The following is an 8,990-nucleotide window of genomic DNA, read 5'->3' on the forward strand; positions in this document are numbered from 1 at the left end:
GGACAAATATATGTATTGTGTGTTACAACTGTGAGACTAATTTGCCTTTTTATGAGGAAACTTGGATTGTTGTTCTCACAAATGCGTGCAGGTAGATTTTCTCACGTATCAATATCATGTATTTTGAATTATTAATTATTAATTTTAAACATAAATAATAAATATAAATAGTATTGCTTGCCAGAACTAACATAAAAAACAAAGACATTTCAAAGTGGCTGCTATGAAACAGAGAAAAAGAGATTTTATCTATATCCCAAGCATTACTAAGCAGTTCCCACACTTCAGCATTAGATGATGGCCATGTTCCTTTTGGGAGGGGATTAACATTTCTGAAGATGCTGCAGACCCCCAGTGAGCGACTAACCCGATGGCGGACAATGTATGAGCTGTGGAGGGATTAGGTTGTCTGCATCGCACCCTGATTATACCACCCTGCCTTCCAAACTAAGTGTGCAGAAATGTCGAATCCAAGATGGAATGTTGCCCATGCATAAGAGAGCTGTAGGATCAGGTCAAACTCCTGGTGCCAGGCTGTATATGGATTCTGCAGCCTTTTGATTTTAGAGCTGATTAGATTTGACTTTCAGACGGCATGTATCTCTCATACATTTCACACTGCTGCCATTATTGGTTTCTTGGTTTGAAAGGAGAGGAGGTTGGATGGGCTTTTATATCCTTTAAATATTTCAGTGATACTACTTTAATGCATCAAGAAATGCGATCAATGCAAAGTATTCATATAAACCAGATTTCTTGGTAAATGTAAATGGGTAAATGTATGAAAACTGAGTTCAGGAATTCCTAAGTTTATTGCATTTTTTTCATCAGCATAGCGGTTTGTTTTGCTCTGATGTATTGCAATGATGAAAAGATCTCATGTGGAGATGACGAGAAAAAGAAAACCAAACAAATTAATGCCTGCTTATAAAATAAATGATTCCGTCTTTCATCAGTAACACATGTACAAAGAGTGTGTCAATGACTACCATATGAAGAAAACCATACAGGCACAACTTCAGAAAGCACATCGTGGATGCACTGAGAAGCCCAAGAACAGTTGTCACTTCACAATCTGTGAGTTCTTCAGAGAAGCATAAGAGATGGATGAAATGAGCTTTCACAAGAACAAAAGAAGAGTTTAGTGGTGAAGACAGAAAGCAATCATGCACAGCACTGAACATCCAATTGTGAGAAGACAGAAAGGATGGAACCATTTTGACATTATTAATATCAAATAGAAGATTTATCAGTCCACCCCAAAATTAGATTATTTCCCAAGGCAGTTCGTAGTTAACATGTCTGTTGTGCTCCAAAGAAAAAATAAAGAAATAAAGAAATAAAGAAAGAAAAAAACACACCACATACATCCTATACATTTGGAAATACAATTAAACATATATTTGAAAGGAGTGACAGTATCTAAAATGTTAAAATGTTTAAGTATTAAAACACAAACACATTTTAAATGGTATGTAATTCAAATAAATGCTGTTTTAACTCTTTTCATAAAAAAGAAAAAGAAAAAAAGAAACATTCCTCTAAAATAATAAGCAGCTTAATTGTTTCAAGGTTAATAATATAATATAGAAATCCTACACAGAATCATATTAGAATAATTTCTGATGGATGTTGAAAATTCAGATTTGGCACCAACATTTTTTTTTTTTTTTTTATAAATTACATTTTATACAATGTTAAAATATAAAATAGCTATTTTAAGTGTAGTGATTATATTTCAGAATTTTAATTGCAGAACATGTTCATAAAAGACTTCTAGCTACAATATCATATTATATCGATCTTTCCTTTCAACATTAGGACAAGCACAAGAAATCATATAGAACAATAAAACTTGAGAAAATGTGTTAAATATTATTTATAATTTTAAATTTAATCTAATTAAAGGAATCTAAATACAATAAAATCGACCTAATAATTCCATGAATTCAATGTTCTATAAACCATGAAATGAATTATAAACATTTGTAAGTTGTTCATGTAAAATAAACTTTATTTCTGGTGCAATTTGAAATCAATTACTTAATGTAAATAAAAAGACAACAACGATCAGTAATTCTGAGAAGCAGTGTATATTTATATATAATACATATCGAATCATGTATGTTTGGAAGTACAGAGTCAAAGGTTTGTGACAGACTGACAGTCTGTCTCTCTCTATGGACATTGTTGCAACATTTCACATGGTTCTTTCTCTCCCTGGACCAACCAGAAATGTTTAATCCATTAACCAGCGACAAGACGGCATTGTACTTTATTTTATTTCGTACTCCGGCCTATTATTCATTTCCTTCTTTTAGCCAACGGATTATGATGATGTTTTTTGTTTTCCATTTTTTGAGCCATGACAGATTTGAAGAACATCCATGTGTTTTATTTTGACGTTCACATCCTGCTGCTCCGAACGGTTAGATGCTGGAGTCATAAACCTATCATTAAACATCATTAATCCCCAGGTCCCTCGTTAAACCGGCCATTCTGCAGTCTACCCTGGAGGTATTACAACAACCTTAACTACCATTGGCTGATGGACTTCAGCAAAAATTATTACCTTAATAAAGTCTATTTTATAATATTTGCATGCACAAGCATCATCTATCTGACACTGCAAAGGCTGTCTGGCTCATTTTAAGTGCTCCCTTGGGGAAGTTTCTTGGCAGGATAAGTGATGTGTGGCACTCCCATTTGGAGAGGGACTTCAGTGATGCTGTTTGAGTAAATATGGGCTTTTAACTCTGTTCCAAGTCGACTCAATGTATTTTAGGTTAAAGGCCATGTCATTGCCTTCTCTATCCTTGCCTTCTCCACCACACTCGCTCTACTCTTTTAGCTGGAAATATGAAAACAATACTGCAACGCCGTCTCATGCTGCAGACCTCCAGAGACCAAATACAGCTGGAGGCGTCTGTGATCACCAAATTTAAGAAGTGTGTTGTAAATTTAATTAACGATCACAGCAAAGCTTGTAAAATTCAATGTCCAAGAACACTGTTTATGGGTATTTAACTTTAACATTTAATAGCAATGATGGTGGGAGCTGGGAATGCTTTTTGATTTGGGATGGAAAGTGTGAAGAATCCTGCTGATACTTGCACCACAGGTTAACAACACAATTTCAGTTCACACCGAAATAAAAAAAGTGAAAAGATCACTTTTGCAACAGTTGGTTTTGTTCAGGTTTAAAGTGAATAACATTTGTAAAGGGAATGATATGTTACATTAAAGAGACAGACCCTTTAATATACTCCCTCTCATGTCCTTCAAAATGTTTTTTATGTGTAATAATTTTTATGTATGAAATATATACCTATATATATATTTTTTATGTTCTGAATATATTAACCTAACGGTTTGGTTTTCCACTGATTTCATATGGACGTCAATGGGACCTGAAATTCTTTGGTTACCCACATTCTGTAAAATAACTTACAGAAAGAAATACACACAGGAATGACATGAGGGAGAGTAAATGATGACAGAATTTTCTTTTTTGGTTAGATTATCTCTTTAGGTACAAGTCGCAGGTGAAAAGAAAGATAAACAATTGCAACTAAAATACGTCTGAAGAAAATGGCAAATGCAAAATTACACCACATAATAAAACTTCCATCGTAAAGATCATGGCTCTACACAAGACAACCGCACCGTCAATACTAAATCATCCCATGTCAGAACGACAAATTTTACAAGACACATAATAGTTGATTTGAGAGATTTGCTTTCTGTTCCCTACTAAGAAAGAGGGGTGTCTGAAGGGATAGCAAGCAGACGCTTGCCCATAAACTTCACAAGTCCTTCCCAAATGAAAACCAAAGCTCATAAATCTCATCTCAGTAAATGCTGTATGGGCTTTTTGAAATCGCTCGTCAAAATATAACAAGATTTCCCTAACAGACATCCAGGAATGGAACGCAGTAGTTAGGGGGCAACGAGACTAGTCACACTCTTTTAAAAAAAAATCAGAAAGGGAGTTTTTTCACAGCAGTCCCATAGAAAAACCATTTTGGGTTTCCAAAAGATTCTTTTTTTTCTTACAAGGAAGAACATTTTTATAATCTGAAGAATCCTTGCATGAATGCTAAAGATTAATGGAACCAAAGATTCCAACAAATTTCAAGTCCAATAAGATGCAGTTTTGGGCATGTTGTCACATTTTTAGCAATATCTTAACAATAAAACAATTATGAAAAACAGAACAATTTGTGAAATGGTAACTAAAAATATATTTTTGCCTAACTGCAATGAACGAATTACATACATTTATAACATTTAAAATATTTACACTGACTCTAGTTTTACTTTACCTTTTTAAATTTTGCTCAGAAAACATATTTTGTCACATCTTCCCTATTTGACATCTAGCCCCAGCCTCCCCTATGTGGAATTGTATCTGATATAAAGTAGCTCTCAGACAGGATTTATTCCCTTGAATGAAACCCCATTCCAGAAAACCCTTTTCCCACCATTTCTTTAGTGCTAATGCTTTCTTTAATGTTTTGCGTCCACTGTGAATTCTCCACCCTTCTTGAAGACACTTATTATACTCTTCTATATGAGCGAGACCACCACTGCTTTCCTTTCTCCTCTGTGCTCATGGGGAGCGCTGGATTAAAATCCTGGGGGGCGGATTATGGCAATAACCGTTTATTAATTTCTACAGACTCAAAGGTACAGTATGATCTGTGAGAAAAAGAACAGGACAATAGAACTCCTTCATCTCCCGGTGTCTGCAAGAGTCATTGCTGTGTGTTACTTTACAAAGCGCCAGTGAAAAGAAACAGATGCTGTGTATCTGATACTTTTAAAAACAGTGTAAATCATGGCTACCACCGAGTACATTTTCAAGATGATCAATGGCACCTATACTCAAAGCTTTTTAAGTTCCCCTGAGAACAAAGGCGTAAAGATCAGGTTTAAAGATAAAACTTCATAAGCAGTTCAGAGCAGAAGAATTACAATGGTTTCAGAAACTTGTAGATTAATCAAGCAGCAATTCTGCCCATATCTGGACAAAACGTTAGCAATAAATAAGGACTGCTATATATTGAATGTGGAATTATTTACAGTAAGACAACCTATTGCCAATGTTAACATATGTTGTCCAGGAAATATCATAAAACACACACGCTTAAAGTCAAGAAGATAGCACAATATTGGAGGGCTATATAGAGGTCTTCAACTACAATGCTAACCCATTTAATCGGAAACAAAGCTGTAGTACATATCAAAGCTTTTCCAAACCGCTAAACCTAATTATTAAAGATATTAATGATGCCTCAAATAATGCGAGTTGTTTAGTGTACTTTTCCACGCAACTGGATTTGGCCTGGTGGATGGTAAAATGAACAAAATATCCCCCTGAACAGCTACTCAAGAAAGTAACATTAACAGTAAATGTATTAAATATATATATATTTAATTACAGTTCACAATAGTGAATTTGTAGCAATGCTATTTTCCAAATTATGTGTCTTTTACATAACATATACTACAGTTCAAATGTTTGGGGTTATTACATTTTAAATGTAAAATTAAAAAAATAATAATAATCTAAAAGAAATTAATTATTTTATCCAGCAGCAGCAATGCATTAAATTGATCAGTAAAGACATTTATATTGCTCATTTTATTTCAAATAAATGTTTTTTTTTTAATTGCAATAAATGCAAACTGTATTCATTTTTTCTTCACAATATTTTAGCAAAAATGATGTGTATGGAATCAAAACAAGCTGAAGTTCTAGAATAATTGACTCTTCAAAATCAGTTCCTTTCAATGAATTGGTCAAAAAAAAAGAAAAAAAGCCCTGAATCGTCAAAATAAAAAAAATGAAATTGGTTCCATTGTAAATTGCCTACTACACTGAATCAGGACCCTGTTTTGTTTTGACAGCATGCATGTTTAAGCTTGCTGGCAGATAACATTACAAGTCTCATTTTCATAACCACCCTTTTTCTCACATCACTAACATCTTATGGAAACTCTCATTTTGCAGCTACCAGTGTTTTGTTTTTATGTGTTTTGTATGCAGCATTTTGATGTTGGAGGTTGGTAACATTTTGAGTCTCACTTCTGAAACCACTTACTTAGCAAATGACAACATGGAAAATGGTCTAGATTGGTGAGCTGTGGGTACAACATCTGCTGCATGGATGCTTATTAATTACAGCTTCTTAGGAGGCTGTCACAGTCCTGGCAGCGTCATGCTGTTTGAATAATCCTTTGCAGCAGGCCCTGAAATGAATTTGGACAAATTTATAGAAATTGTTTTTCACTTCAAAAAAGGATTAAATGAACTGAGATATAATGAAATGTTATTTACTAATAAAATAAATTACAATCACTATCTTAATTGGAGATATGCACACACACAAAGTTTTTATATCTCACAGAAATTGCTAAATTTTCTACAGATAAAGGCAACTTAAAATACTTGACATTAAACCTACCTATTAGCAGATTTTAGACTAAATGCCAGCAAAAGCTGTAGACGGGTCAAAGTTTTCCTGGTATCTGGTTAGACTAGAGCAATCGCCAGGAACTGATGTTTATGGCCCCCTGTTGGATTGTGAGGAAATGGAAAGTGCTTTATGATTGATGTCAGCTTCATATGCAGTCAAGTCAGGTCAACACTTAGCTGCTGTGAATGGACCATAAAATACTGAATACTGATTTCAGAATTGCACAGCACACACTTCGATTTCCTTCCCAGAGTCTCAATGAAAATTAGATTAAAACGAATGTAAACTAAAATAAAAATAGGAAAATAATTGATTTTAAATGATATTCTGACTATCCTGAACCTCCCAGTTACAGACGAAGAGGGATAAAAATATCCAGAAAAGCTCATTTGAAATTCTTTCCTTTACATACTGATCCCTCTCGTTAACGATAAACAGACAGGAAATGGCTCTCAATTACCTAAATTAAAATGGCAACACCTAATCCTTGTTTAAACTCACAGACTATGGAGGAAAGGAGGGAAGCTGTGTTGTGGGCTAACTGTTTTTCAGTGGAAACTTTTGATAAAACGTTTATCCTTGAACTAGGAAAAACTTTTAGTATGATTCCATGTCATGCAAGAATGGTTTATATGAGGCCAGATCTGGTGTAAACAATACATATTTTCTTTTATATTGGTGGCTCAGCCAAAACTCATAAGAAAACTCTCCTGCTCTTTATTAGACAATGGCACGCACTCTAAACTTAGTCCTGACAAGCAATCTTGGTCAAGCAGAAGACAAGCTAAAACAACTGAGGAAAATTAGATGACTTAGAGATCATTATATGATATATGTCAGTTGGTGGTTCAAAATAAATAAATAAATCATAGCTTGCTAACACAGACATTGCAGGCTCAGCCCCAAACCGGAGTGGGCCAAGACAACACTCTCATGATCATTTATAATAATTTTTAGAAATGTTATACTATAAAACCTTCTTATGATAAAATGGTGAATTTGTACAATCTGTTTATGCCCCATTGAGGTATTTGGTTAGGTTGGATTTGGGTGGTATCTTTTTTGCTCTAAACATTGTATGTTTTTATACAAATCAATTCAAATCCATAAGCACAACTTTTAAAACAGTTACATTTTCTCATTAGATCAGGATCATTTGAAAAATTAGTATTAAAACACTTAAAAAAAAAAGCTTTAAAACACTGATGGTCAATAAATATTTGGAAGTGTTCCACTGGAAAAGAGTTGGATAAAAATATTTGTTTCAAAATGGCTTATTCTTAGTTATTGCATTTAGTTTGTTATTTAATTGTTTTACTAAAATCTTAAGCTACACATTTTTTGCATGTTGGCAAAGGGTAAATAATAAAATAAAAATGTGGAAGTTTCAGCTGTGTTAAAGGTAGTTCAGCAGTTCACTAACGAGCTGTTCTTACCAACAAACAGCGACCAAGCTCTACATTGCTATTTTTGTCCGTTTTTTTTTCTTAGCCTGAACAAATCTTGAAGTCACTAATCACTAATAAATCTAAGAAACTAATAAAAGTTAGTCAGTCATCCCAAATGGTTCACTCTCTCATATGTTGAAAAGTCCAGTTCGTTCTAGTGAATCGGTTCATCCTAAATATAGGTAGGCCTATATATATTTTTGGAATAGTCTCATTTGTGAACCTTATTCAGAGTGAACCGGTTCTTCGTAAATAGTCCTCTCTCTCATATGAGCGTGGTCTGATTCATTGTAGTGAATCGGTTCATTCGGACTGTTCACATACACTAGCATATTAAAACCTGACTAAATCATGTTGATCGACTATGTTTGCGACTTAATTTGACTTATGTTGTTGTTACATTTGTCTGTACTCTAATTTACAAAACAGCAATTTTAAATTATGATTACCCTAATTTATATCTTGGCAAGCTGCAGTTTCAAAGTAGCTTTCTCATCATGCGGTGAGTTTTCCTGATTAACAGATATGAAATGATTCGCCAGAATTCGGCTTCTTGTCGCCTACTCATTTGTGTGACTACTTTGTGTGATTTCTTATAGCTTATCCACAATCAGATTGGTGCTGTTGTAACATGAACAAATATTTTACATGTTCTGTTATTGGATGTATTTCTGACAGAGTATTGTAAAGAATGAACTATATTCGTTGATATCAAGTGATAGCGTGACTTCCCAGCAGTAAGCAGGCTAATAGCTCACTGGCAGGTAGCCTATAAAGTTCCTTTATTTAAATGATTTGACAGTGTTTATAATGTCAGCCTAGTAACATGTTGATTATGCTGTTTAATGTGTTGCTCTGGATGCTGTCCATCTGTTCTGGGCAAAGAACCATCATCAGGTGCCACCCAGAAATAAAAAGCCAGAATGTGACTATGTAATGGTAACATCAGTGTTATTTGTTTACGCTATAAACAATGTGCGTTTGGGAACAAAAGATCAATATATTTATAATGCAAATGTGCAAAATCAAATAACTTTGGAAAGATTTTAAAATATAGAGG

This window comes from Carassius auratus, chromosome 16, assembly GCF_003368295.1.
Source record: "Carassius auratus strain Wakin chromosome 16, ASM336829v1, whole genome shotgun sequence".
NCBI lineage: Eukaryota > Metazoa > Chordata > Actinopteri > Cypriniformes > Cyprinidae > Carassius > Carassius auratus.